The 13,577-nt window shown below is 36.1% G+C and overlaps 1 long non-coding RNA gene across 1 annotated transcript in view; it reads right to left on the reverse strand.

Moving 5' to 3' along the window:
- LOC118010410 overlaps positions 1–13,139 on the reverse strand; it is a 41,781-nt gene extending 28,642 nt beyond the window's left edge. Inside the window, exons 1-2 of the long non-coding RNA XR_004679191.1 lie at positions 12,697–13,139; positions 7,896–8,042 (exon numbers count right to left, since the gene is read on the reverse strand). This is a non-coding gene — a long non-coding RNA (uncharacterized LOC118010410). The remainder of the gene's footprint in view (positions 1–7,895; positions 8,043–12,696) is intronic.
- Between the last annotated feature and the right edge of the window lie 438 nt (positions 13,140–13,577).

The raw sequence follows: 13,577 nt of genomic DNA on the forward strand, positions 1-13,577 counted from the left end.
TATTTTTGAGGCTGAAATTGAATTAAATTGATGCTCCTTGTACTGTTGCTTCAAAGTTTCCTTTGTTTAAAGTCAGCCCATTTATGTACCACAATACAGGCTGTTCTATGGTTTGTTCCAATTTCCACTTGTCCTGATCAGTGACAATATGGCACACACAGGCCTGTCTTCCTCATCACATTTCAAGGAAATGTGTGTTTAATCTTCTAATGGGTTACATTGTTACTTTATTGAAGACTGAAGCTTGAGATTTGTTAACACTGGGGAAAATGCCTTTTAAAATTTATAAAGAGATGGGCCGCCTGGGTGGCTCAGTTGGTTAAGCGACTGCCTTCAGCTCAGGTCATGATCCTGGAGTCCCGGGATCGAGTCCCGCATCGGGCTCCCTGCTCAGCGAGGAGCCTGCTTCTCCCTCTGACCCTCCCCCCTCTCATGCTCTCTGTCTCTCATTCTCTCTGTCTCAAATAAATAAATAAAATCTTTAAAAAATAAAATAAAAATAAAATAAAATTTATAAAAAGTTATAAACTTTGAGGATGGAGACTGGAATTTAACTTCAGAGCAAATTACATTTTAGGAGAAAAAAACCTTATCATAAACTGTTAAATGTGAATTCAAATCAAGTTCTTGCCCTTATTTTTTTGAGAAGACCTAGAAGTAGTAATTTTGAAGTAACCAAAATGTACCATTCCAGATCAAGAAGTGTAGTATTCTCAATAACAGTATAAATCGGATATATTTAAGTGTACTTACACCATTGCAGATTTTGGAGCAGGGTTTGTATCTCAAATGCCTTCAGAGGACAGGTGGATGAGTAAATGAGTGAAGTGGGCCAGGTACTGCCTGGAGTAACCCAAGAGTTCATGTTCATGTTAGAGGGGTACATTTTACTCTGCCTCAATAGATTATGATCCTGCAGAAATATAACTTTAGGGTTATATGTTTTAATTTTTCAAAAGAAGCTAATATTCTAGATATTTATATGAAATATCCAATTGTTTAAATGTTGGTAAGTAACTCAAATTTTTATAAAACATTATATGAGTTAAATAAACTATTTCTACAGAGTGGATATGGTCCATGAACCAACAGTTTATAACCTCTGTTTTAAAGAACTATTTCTCTTCGAAATCTAAATTTAGCCTGCTCTGTCTCCGTAAATAATAGGATGTTATTGCATGGTGGAATGTGTTCTGTGAGCAGGTCTTTCCAAGGTGCAATGCTCAGACAGAAGTACCACAGAAAGGTCACGGACTCTGGAAAGGAACAAGACAAGGCTCCATGCAATGCAACCTGGAGTGGAATTGTTGGTGAGTCATGCATTGTGCTGGCATGCTACTTATAGCAGTTAGTTAGAAATAAGCAATCCAAACTCTGAAAAGTGTATTGTGGGACCATAGTGACGTATTCTTGGAGTATCAAGGATATTTCCCCAGCAGAGAAAAGTTGTTGTAAATGTGGCCACTTTCAATAGGTGATGAAAATTTCTCTGTGTTATACTTCAAATTCATCATCCCTGACTCTTATTTAATGGTGGTAAGTAAAGAAATGTTGTACCCAATAGTAGACATTTCTGAAAAGTTGACTGGAGGAGAGACAGCACCATAGTAACATGTCAGCAAGGCAAGAGAAGCCAGGAGAAAGAGTTCCCATGAATAAGCCCCTTGGGAATTATTTATACCTCTCTCTCGAAGAACTGAGAGTATGCTGACAATCTAAGTTCTGGCAATTATGCTTGAAGCAGAGTAATGCCATGATCACGTATGTACAAAAGGAACTGTGCCTTATATTGTACTTCCAGGCTGTTACGGCATAAATTACATGGATTACACTCTACAACGTACATTTTAACCTCATAATATAATGTTTTGAATTTTGTGAAGGTCACTAACAATTTTATATAACTGCAAACTAACATGAACATTTATGAATATCAGCATAATTGCTGTTGGTTTTACAAGAAGGAAGTATGAAGTACGTGGAACATCACTCTTATTCCCTCTTTGCCCAATTCATTGGTTCTACCCTTACTGCTTATCACTTTGATAAACCAAAATCATTCTTTTTTCTCTCTGCCTTCTCAGAACCTCCTCCACCCCACCTCACATTCAAGTCTGCAAAATACAAGATCATTTTACCAAAATAAACTAAATAGATCTTATAAGCTATGTGAATAGCAACAGACAGCATAGGATATGTCCAAACCAAATCATTTTATTTCAAAATATTGACATGATTATCTTTTGCTTCTTAACAATCAGAATGTCCTTAAAAGGAAAAGGTATCATTACAAGATGGTCAAGAATATGGGATCTATGGGTGTTTTGTTTTGTTTTTATTTATTTATATTTTTCAGATCAGCTCTATTTGTTGCAAGGTGCTCACTCTTTCAGGACTTCCCTCCATCTTACTCTTCTAGTTGTTCTGCAGACAGCCATTCCCTTTTCTACTCTAGGATATTAGAAGAACCCTGAACCTTAGTTCTCACATTCTTATAATACAGAACCTTTCTTAGAGTGATTAGAATGATCCAAACAGACAAATAAGAATAGGCCAACTATAATTTGTAATGCTTTATTATTTGTCCACTTAGTCAAAATACAATTTGACAGATGGACTCTTACACATGCACATTGATTTCTGCTGCATGAGAGAAGCAGTGTATTGTCCAAAAACTCAGTACAGGTGGTAATGTGGGATTAGCTCACTCTTTTTAATCTCCTTGTCTCAGTCTACATTTCTTTGCTGCCCATTTTTCTAAAATATTAATAAGGGGATCTCCAAGTTGTTATTCAATTGATTGTTGATTGTCCATTTTCACACTTTTAGTGTATTTCAATTTTAATGTCACTTTCTTGAGAAACAGCATATGGCCTACTACATGAGCTTTGGAAGAGAGAAGCCATTGAGGAAAATCAATCATACTAGAGCGCCTCACCTCTGTATGAAATGAATAGGGAATGGAAAGACACATTTTAACTTCTATTCATATCACACTGGCTCTGTTCCTTTGTTTCTGGGTGGTAGAAGCAATTAAAATGGAAATCTAATTTTCAGTGGAATCAAAAGTGATAGATCATGACCCCAGTCCTCATATTCAAACACTAGTTCTGCAAGACTCATCTATCCACGTTGTAAAACCAGATCCTGAAGGGCTGAAGTTCTCACATACTTTAAATGACAATTTGTGTTACACTAAAAGGTTAGTATTACACACCTATATTAATTAGCGACCATATCAAAGTTTAATTATTACTCTGTTTTCATTTTGATTGAGGGAGGGGGGTACATGTGGGGGGTTCTTTCCATTCTAGCAACCAGAAAAGACCAAGGTGACTTTGGTGAGGAAGTTGCCTTGTGATACTATCATTATCAGTAATTAGCCACAGTTAGTAAGCTTCTATTAATCAAATCCACATCTGGAAAGACTTTCACTAATTCTGTGAGATGAACAGTGCTGTTTGCAAAATTTAAAGTATGGGAGGTAACACTGCATAACTTTGGAAGCCCACACAAAGAAAAGAAGAGAGAGAACTTTATCATTAATACTTAGATAATCTTACTTAATTGAACTTGTTGGCTATAAAATTGTATATAACATCTATATACACATATAACAGAATGGTTAAAAATATTCTCTTTGACAAAATTGGAAGCTCCAAATAAAAATGTTTATGCTTTTCTACATATATTCTTCTCATACACTAGTTAACAAGATGCTATAGTAAATGTCTAAGCATGTTATAAATAAATAGGCAAAGATGAAAATCTCAGTTTCAGGGCCTGTGAGTATAAATCTTTGGCATTTCTAGGAAGTGAGAAAATGTCCAAATTCTGAGGAAGAAGGAAAGAATGATGAAGTGATGTTATTATTTTCAACCTAAGAAAGGGGAGTTAAAGAATCTTATAAAGAAGAAGCTGCATAGCCCCTACTCTCCTGTGCCCCCAGTCAAATATTCTGGGAACTTAGGCACCTCTGTAGGGACCCACCAGAGGCTAGAAGATATAGAACTCCCCAATGATACAGAGAAAGGTAAGACTGGAAAATGACAGCATTCTTTCCAGCTCTCTGGAGACAAAGGCATAAAAAGAAAAAGATACCAAAGAGGTAACTATTCAAAAAAGTCTAAGATTAGGATTATTCATTTCAAACATAGATCACTTTCATCCCCTGGAATAAATCTGGTACTTTGACTTATCTTTTTTTTCTTACCTTTTTTTTTTTTTTACTGAAGTGTAATTGACATACAACATTATATTAGTTTCAGGTGTACAATGATGGTTTGATATTTGTATCTATTAAGAAATGACCACCACAATAAGTCTAGTTAACATCCATCACCATACATAGTTACAAAAAAAATTCTTTATCTTGTAATGAGGACTTTTAAGGTTTACTCTTTTAGCAACTTTCAAATATGCAATACAGTATTATTAACCATAGTTGCCATGCTATACATTAGATCCCCATGATTTAATTTTGTAACTGGATGTTTGTATTTTTTGACTCTCTGACCCATTTCATCCACCCCCTGTTGGCCATCTAAGTGTCTTCTTTGGAAAAATGTTGACTCATCTTACTATTACCCAACTGTATTAGTCCATGCTTTATTTAATTTTACTAGCTCCTGATCCACATCCTTCCAGGGAACTCCATTTAGACCTAAATGTGGCATGGCACCTACTACATATGCTTCGTGTTCTAGACATAGTGGAAGGAGTACAGGCTAACCTCAGTTGGCCTGGATAAAAATCCTGAGGCTACCATTTTCTAGTCGGGTTGGACAATTAATTATACCTTACTGAGTCTTGTTTTTCTCCTCTAGAACTTCTGCAAAGGTCAAGTCATATCATGATTTTTAAATTTCTCTACAAATAAAAGAATGATGTTCTTATAAAAGGAAATAAAGATCTGCAAATTCTTCCAACAATGCCTGCAATGCATCACCCACTGTTGCATCCCCTTCCTTAGGCTATTACTATTGCTTTTTCTCTGTGAGAACACATCTCAGTTATTAATCAAAGTTAATGATAACATTGGATTCAGTATTTCTACTTTTTTAAAAAAGATTTTATTTATTTATTTGTCAGAGAGAGAAAGAGCACACACAAGCAGGGGGAGTGGCAGGCAGAGGGAGAAGCAGGCTCCCCGCTGAGCAGGGAGACCAATGCGGGACTCTATCCCAGGACCCTGGGATCATAACCTGAGCCAAAGGCAGATGCTTAACTGACTGAGCCACCCAGGCATCCAGTATTTCTACTTTTTAATTCATTGACTAACACTCCTATTAAACTATAGCCATTCCAAAAAAATTAGTGGTCCTAAAGTTATTGTTATTAATTTATGATAAATGTGTCAATATACCTAAACTATGTACTGTATTTTATTTACAGATTTAATAGGGGTTAAAAAAAAAATTGGCCTGGCCTAACCAGTTGGTATCTTTGTAAGTCATCCCATTCCTGGTACTAAAATATTTATAATGGGGTTCCAAATCGCTTAATGTAGTAAAACCACACAGTAAGATGTACAGTAACTTTCCAAAGCAGTCTTCACAATGTGCCACACCTGGCAAAAGATAAAATAATAAAAGAAAAGAAAAGAAAAGAATAAAATAAAAGAAAAAAATCCTCCCCCCACATGTCCATGGTTGGCAGACAGATTTCTCGAATGGTCCATTAACCTCGAACCTCACTTGATCCTGATCTCACTGTTTATCTATATTTGTGCCTTTATCTCTTCCCTTTAGCTCAGTAGCTCAGTATTTCTTGGCATTATCTGCTTTTCACTTAAATATCCCTTTGCCTTCTCCTCATATCTTGGCATATATGTGAAGAACCCTTGGGGTGCCTGGTGGCTCAGTTGGTTAAGCATCTAACTCTTGGTTTTGGTTCAGGAATGATCTCATGGGTTTGAGATCAAGCCCCAAGCCAGCAGGGAGTCTGCTTGAAGATTCTCTCCCTCCGTCCCTCCTCCCATGTGCTCTCACGCTCTCTCTCTCTCTCTCTCTCAAATAAATAAGTAAATCTTGCCTTTTTGAAAGAACCCTTAAAATAACACCACTTCCAATGCAACCTGATCCATAAGACTTTTACTGCCATATTTTGCCTCAATTCATTCATTAAACAATTATTTATTGAGAGGTGACAAGGTAATGCTTTAAGGACTAGATATAGTAGTGAACAAAACAACAAAGTTTTCTGCCTTTATAGTGATTTCAGTCTCTGGAGGAAGTGGGGAGAGAGACAATAAATGATAATTTAATAAATAAGTAAAATTTTTAGCATATTAGATGATAAATACAATGGAAAAATATATTAGAATAAGAGAATTGGAGTGCCAATTTGAATAGTAACAGGAGGAAACAAAGTGGTCAAGATAGGCTTCACTGAAACTCGTTCTGGGCAAAGCTTTGAAACAGTAAGGTAGTGGATGTCACAGACATTTGGAGTGAGAGTGTACCTCCTGGTAGGCACCATGGTAACTACCATGAAGGGAGAGTGGGCAAGATAACTGAGACTACATATGATGGGGTAATTTTAGTAATTTGTCAATAAATATTAAAGAGGGAAGTAGATACAAGAATGAGAAATAAAAACCTGGTAAAGCAATAAACTATAGATTACAGTGGAAATGAAAGACTATAGGAGTTGGAAATATTACAGATGGAGACTGGAAATACGGAAATGGTGAACAGAAAGTGACATGCTTAAAACTGAGATAGCAGAGGGGTGCATTCCTTGGTATTGGCAAGATCTAGGGTGTGACCACGTACAAAAGTCCTAAGGTGAGGGAATGCCAAGCTTGCTCAAGAAAAAGCAGAAGTCAAAGGGGACTTAAGAAGGAAATGAAATCTTTAGGGAACAAAGGGTTTGTTTGTTCTGAGGGTTTATATTTGTAATCAGTAGTTTATGGCTTGCTTTTCCTGAGTGAGAAACAAGGTAAGTTGAGCCTTGATGTCTCAAATATTTTCTTCTTTATATCTAAATATTTGCCTATATTCTTTTCCTCTTACTCTTCCTTTCCCCCACTAACTCTGACTGAAACTTAGATTTCTCCTTTCTTCAGAGCATTGTTTCCTTCAGCCCTTAGCACCATGACTATAGAGATATGGTAGGTGTCCTCTTTGCTTCTTAAGGATAGTTCTAGACTATGGTTTCTCCCTCCTCCCTGAAATCTCCTGCTTTGAAGCTTATGCCAACAGAATATCTCACTCTTATCCTTCCCAATGCATTTGCAGACCCTCAGCTCACTTGCCCCCCATTCTTTAAAGATTTTAGTTTCTGGTTCACTGTCCTTCTCTTCTGTTTTGGCTGCACAATTTTGGACATTTTAATATTCATGAAAAGAACATTTCCAAGAACCTGGCCATTTATTTATTAATCAAATAGTTATTGGGGACTTAAAATGTGTCAGGCACTATTCTAGGCACTATATCTAGGGTCTATGATGGTGAATGAGAAAAACAGACATAGATGGAAAGTGACATCAGGAAGATGGCAGAGTAAGAAGCTGTGGACCCTCCTTCTCTGTACAATCATGCTGAGTCAGCAACAATTCATGGACAAATGTCCTTTTTGACAAATCCAGAAACTAATTAAGGCTCCTGTACCTGAGGTGAATATGAAACCAAACACACCAAAGTTGTTAGGAAAATTCAGGAAACCCTCTCACCAAAATCCCTGCTCCCCACACAGGGGAAGAGATCCCCAAGCTCCCAGCTTCTCCCTGGGGAGGGAAGAGGTTAATTCATGTATCCAGCATGCCAGCTTTTCTGAAGAGATTCCCCAGAGGACTGACCCGTATTTTGCCAATCTTGGAGCTCTAACTGGTCTAGCTACCTGGGAGAAGAAAGATATCAGTTTGGATTGGTAGACATCATAGATTCTCCTACCTGCTCAGACAAAAAATACCAGCTTTCATCTTGAGGGAAGGAGTTGATCCGTGCATCCAGCATCCCAACCACTCTGAAGCTACCTAAAGAATTGGCATCTGTCTTGCGAGTCTTGGAGCTCTGAGGTGTCTGGCTCAGTCTAGTCACCTGGGAGAGGAGAGAGATGACAGTTTGGACAAGCAAACACCCTAGCTCTCCCGACACCCCAGAGCACTGCAGAGCAAGCAGATAAAAACCACAGCTGCCTGCTTCTCCTCAAGAACGAAAGATTTGGTAGAAGCTCCCAGAATCTCTGCCCAAACTGACTGGCAGGGATCTTCACCTGCACGAAGTTCATACATAAGACCTGGGAGAGGTGCCTACTTTGTCGAATATAAAGACACCAGCACAGAGTATCAAGGAAAATTAAAAATCAGGCAATGATGTTGCAAACATGGGAATAAGATAAATCTCAAGAAACTGACCCTAATGAAATAAAGTTACATAATTTACCTAAAATAAAAATTCAAAATAACTGCCTTAAAGATGCTCTTTGAATTCAACAGAAAAGTGCATGAACAATGCAAGAATTTCAACGAAGACAAACAAATATCAAATAGTACCAAACAGAAATCATGGCACTAAAGAACACTATAATCGAACTGGAAAATTCACTAGAGGGTCTCAATAAAAGACTAGAACAACCAGAAGAAAGAATCAATGAATTTGAAAATGGATCACTGATCTATTCCATCAGAGCTGCAAAAACAAAAACAAAAACAAAAACAAAAACATGAAAAAGAATAAAGAAAGCTTAAGGAACTTAAGAGACATCATGAAACAGATCAATACACACAAGGAAGAATATCCCAAAGGAGCTAAAAGAAAAAAAAAGCAATCAAACAAAATTGGTAGGATTAATAAATAAGTTTAGTAGAGTCAGAGGACATAAGGACAAATACCACAAAAATCTATGGTAATTCTACTTGAAATATGAAAAATAGTCTTAAGACTCAACAATAAGAAAACAAACAGCCTGATTAAAAAAATGGGTTAAAAATTTGAACAGACACTTCACCAAAAACATATATACTGATAGAAAATAAGCATATGCAAAGATGTTCAACATCATGTATCATTAGGGAATTGAAAACTAACAATGAAATACTACTACACACCTATTAGAATTGCAAAAATCCAAACACTGACACCACCAAATGCTGGCAAAAATATGAAGCAACTGGAATTCTCATCACTGCTGGTGGTGGAAGACAGTTTGGCAATTTCTTATAAAACTAAACATACTCTTAACATATGATCCAGCAATCATTCCATGGTATTTACCCAAATGAGTCAAAAACATGTACACACAAAAGCCTGCATATGAATGTTTACAACAGTTTTATCCATAATTGCCAAAACTTGGAAGCCACCAAGTTGTCCCTCAACGATGAATGGACAAATAAACTGTGGTACATCCAGACAATGGAATTTTTTTCAGTACTAAAAAGAAATGAGCTATCTAACCATGAAAATACATGGAGGAAACAAATTCATATTACTAAGTGAGAGAAGTTGATCTGAAAGGACTACATACTGTATGATTCTAGCAATATGACATTCTAAAAAAGGCAAAACTATGGAGACAGTAAAAAGATCAGTGGTTGCTAGAGTTGGGGGCAGGGAAGGATGACTAAATGGAGCACATTGGATGTTTAGGGCAGTAAAACTATGCCATATGATACCATAATGTTGAATGCATGCCATTATCCACTTGTCAAAACCCATAGAATGTAAAACACCGAGAGTGAGTTCTAATGTAAACTAGTCTGTGGGTGACAATGATGTGTCAATGTAGGTTCACAGAATGTAACTCTGTTGCAGGATGTTGATAGTGGGGAAGATTTAGGGGGTGGGGTGCCATGAGTATATAGGAAATCTAATTTCTACTCAACTTTGCTGTGAACATAAATCTATTCTTAAAAATAACATCTATTAAAGAAAAATCAATAGTCACACCAAGATTAAAAAACATCTGCTCTTTGACAAACACTGTTGAGAGATCAAAAAACAAGCCACAGAATTTATGTTATATGTGTGTGTGAGAGAAAGAGCACTTATACCTAGAATATATAAACAAACTCAATAATAAGAAAAACAACCCAATTAAAATGGAGAAAATATTTAAAAGAATACATCATAAAAAAAAAACCACTCATGCATCACATAGGTATGTAAAAAGGTGGCTCAACATCATTAGTCACCAGGAAATGAAAATTAAAACCACAATGAAATACCATTGCACATCTTAGAATGGCTAACACTTGAATGACTGACCATATCAAGTGTTTGCAAGGATAAGAACTCAAACTCATACATTAGTGCTGAGAGTGTAAAATGGTGCAGTAGATTTAGAAACAGTTTAGCAGTGTAGCAGATACATGTTTCATATGTCCTAGCAATTCCTTTCTAGGTATTTACCCTGGAAAATGAAAACATCTCCACAAAGACTTGTAAACTAATGTCCACTGTGACTTCAAACAGCTATTCTAAATGACCACCAAAAAAAAAAGGAAAGAAAAGAAAGGAAACAAGGGAACAATCCAATTGTTTTCAATAAGTGAGCAGGTAGACAAATTGTGGTATATAATACAATGAAATACTATTCAGCAATAAAAAGCAATGAACTAATATATGCAACAACATGGATGACTCTCAAAAACATTATGCTGAGTGCAAGAATCCAAACACAAAAGAGTACATATTGTATGGTTTCATTTATATGAAACCCTAGAAAAGACAAATCTAATCCATAGTGACAGAAAACAAATCATTGGTTACCTATGGCTGGGGGTTGGGGGGAAGATTGGGGAGGGAAACAGGGGAACATCTTGGGATGTTGTGCATTTCCTTTGATTCCCTTCTCTTTACCTTTTGTGTATCGATTGAAGGTCTTTGCTTTGTTTTTATCATGCAGCTTGTATGAAACATCATAATAGTCTATTTTAAGCTAACAATTTACTTCAATTAACTTCAATTTTATACAAAAATTTAACGTTTTTACTTCTCCCCCTCCCAAATATTGTTTTTGAGGTCACGATTTACCTCTTTCTATACTGTGTATCCATTAACAAATTATTATAGCTATAATTATTTTTAATACTTTGTCTTTTAACCTTATACTAGAGTTAAGTAATTAACACACCATGATATTATGGTATTGGAGTATTCTGGATTTGACCACATGCTTACTGTTACCAGTGTGCTTTATATTTTCATATGTTTTCATATTGTTAATTACTGTCTTTTCATCTCAGCTTATCAGCAGGTCCAATGGTGATGAACTCCCTCAGCTTTTGTTTGTTTGGGAAAGTCTTTATCTAAATGCATCTTAAACTTGAGCCACAAAGGAATTTATTGGTTCATATGACCAAATAGATAGCTCACAGAACCAAATTATAGGAAGGCAAGAAGGAAGCCTACTTCAAATAAAAGAAGAACCAGGATTTCAAATGTTGGTAGGACTCTCCATTTTCTCTTTTCAGGAGTAGCTCTATTTGCTGGCCTTGATTTCCCAATCTGGAAAAAACAGGAGCACCTGAGGGCTCTTAGAGTTAAATTCTTACAGCTTCATAAACAGGAAAAGATCTTTCCTAGTGGCTCAAATTTTTAAAATCTGAGAAAGGACATTGATTGGCTCAGCTTAGGCCATGTGGCCAGCTCTAGACCAATTACTGTAGCTAAGGGTTTAGAGTACTGTGTTCTTGGCTTAGATTGAAGTAAGTGATGATTTTTTAACCAAGCTCTTTGATGAGGAAAGGAAAGGTATTTAAAGAGAAATCTGGTACTTTTAGAAGACACATTAAGCCCAGAAGTAGGGTTGAGGCAGTTTTTTTTTTTTCAAAGATAAAAATAGCACAAATTTACTGAATAATTTAAAACTAAAAATCTACTCCTATTTTTTATCCCAATAGTAGACATTAAAGAAAAATATTTTAAGTTTTCTTAGGCTTGTATCCAGCTGGGATAGCTAATTCATAATGGATTTATTTTCCATCTCTAAACTTCTTACCTACCAAGAATGTGAACATTTTAATTTGCCAAAAGTTGGTAAGGCTTTTCTACACATGTTATAAAGGAAGAGAACAATTGTTCCTATAATTGTATAATTGCTGAGTTCAAATAAAGAGATGAAACTACTGAGACACGACCAAGTCCCTTCTTACTTGCATATTGTAACATTGCTACACTGCTGGATTCCTTTTCATATGTTGGGTTACATTCACTACAGATGGTACATCTGACTTTAGAGCAGGTGTTGTAGCAGGCCTGGCCCACAGCATCCTGATGCTTATCACCTGGACAGTTTCCAGCCACAGATTGGACTTTGAGTTGTTGGGGAGATTGTCAGGGAGATTGATAGTGTAAGCCATATCGGAATTACCTATGATAAATGACACATTTTCTTCCACTCTTCTCAAAAGGCAAGCTGTGAATCACAAGACCATTCAGTTAAACTTGATGAGTATCTCCTTCCATGGGGAAGATGCCTAAAACACATTCACATCCAGACTGGGGTCACCTGAACAAATCAGAGCACCTAAGCTTCCCTGACTTACTACTGGGATATGGAAATCAACTGAGTACAGTCCAAGATTTGCAGATCTGAAGGATATTTGCCCTAAAAATTCTTTCTGTGACTCAATTTGGCAACAGTTACCTCTTTCAAGCAAGCACTGAGTCAGGTTTTGTTAGGCCAGGCTAGCCTGCAGTTACAAATAAAGTCTGAAATCTCTGTAGTTAATACAATTTCAAGGCTTACTTATTTAACAGTACAATGATATTGATGGTGGAGGAGAGGAAGGACAGTGGTAGAATCTGTTCCAAGCAGTAATTCAGAGACACAAGATTCTTCTCTTTCAATGTCTCTAAATTCAACAGGTCCCCAGAATCACTGTGGAAGATGAAGAAAATGACAGATTACACGTGAGAGATTTTTATGGGACACATCTGGAGATAATATTTACCATTGATATCATATTCATTGTGCAAAACTTGATTACATATCCCTAATCTAACTGCAAGGGAGAAGAAAATGTAGTTAAGCTGTATGTCCAGAAACAAAAAGAAAATGGAAATGGATATTGATGATTATTAGCAATCTTTGATACATAGTCACTGCAGCAATGTAAATGAGAAAAGAGCAAGTCAATTGAAATTAAAATCTCCTAGAACGACATTGGTGATTTTTCATCTGCAAGGATATTTCAAGCTTTTATTTATTTTTCTAATACCAATTATTTCTCAAACCACAAAAGAAAAATACATTAAAATCTCCAAAATTTCAATATTACCAGCTCAACTATCATTGAGAGTAAGTAACTTGCCAACTTTAGTATTCCTAAGCTAGAAGGCAAGTAAAATCAGTTAATAGATTTACCAAAAAAGAAAAGATGCATTATAAAATTCTCAGTTCATTCAAGAAACCAGTAATACTATTAACTATTAACTATTTCATAATAAATTATATATAAATTATAAATAAGTTGAAAACAAATCCACAATAAAGAAAATAATACGTATTCTTAATCTCTGTTCTCTTCATTGCTCCCCACACCAATCTCCTAAAATTTAGAAGCATGGGTGATTTTCTTCTGGCCAAGGGTTGTGGGAAGCTGAGAGTGTAGCTTACTACTTCTGGAA

Source organism: Mirounga leonina, unplaced genomic scaffold (assembly GCF_011800145.1).
Source record: "Mirounga leonina isolate KUSES-001 unplaced genomic scaffold, KU_Mleo_1.0 Mir_129, whole genome shotgun sequence".
NCBI classification, from domain to species: domain Eukaryota; kingdom Metazoa; phylum Chordata; class Mammalia; order Carnivora; family Phocidae; genus Mirounga; species Mirounga leonina.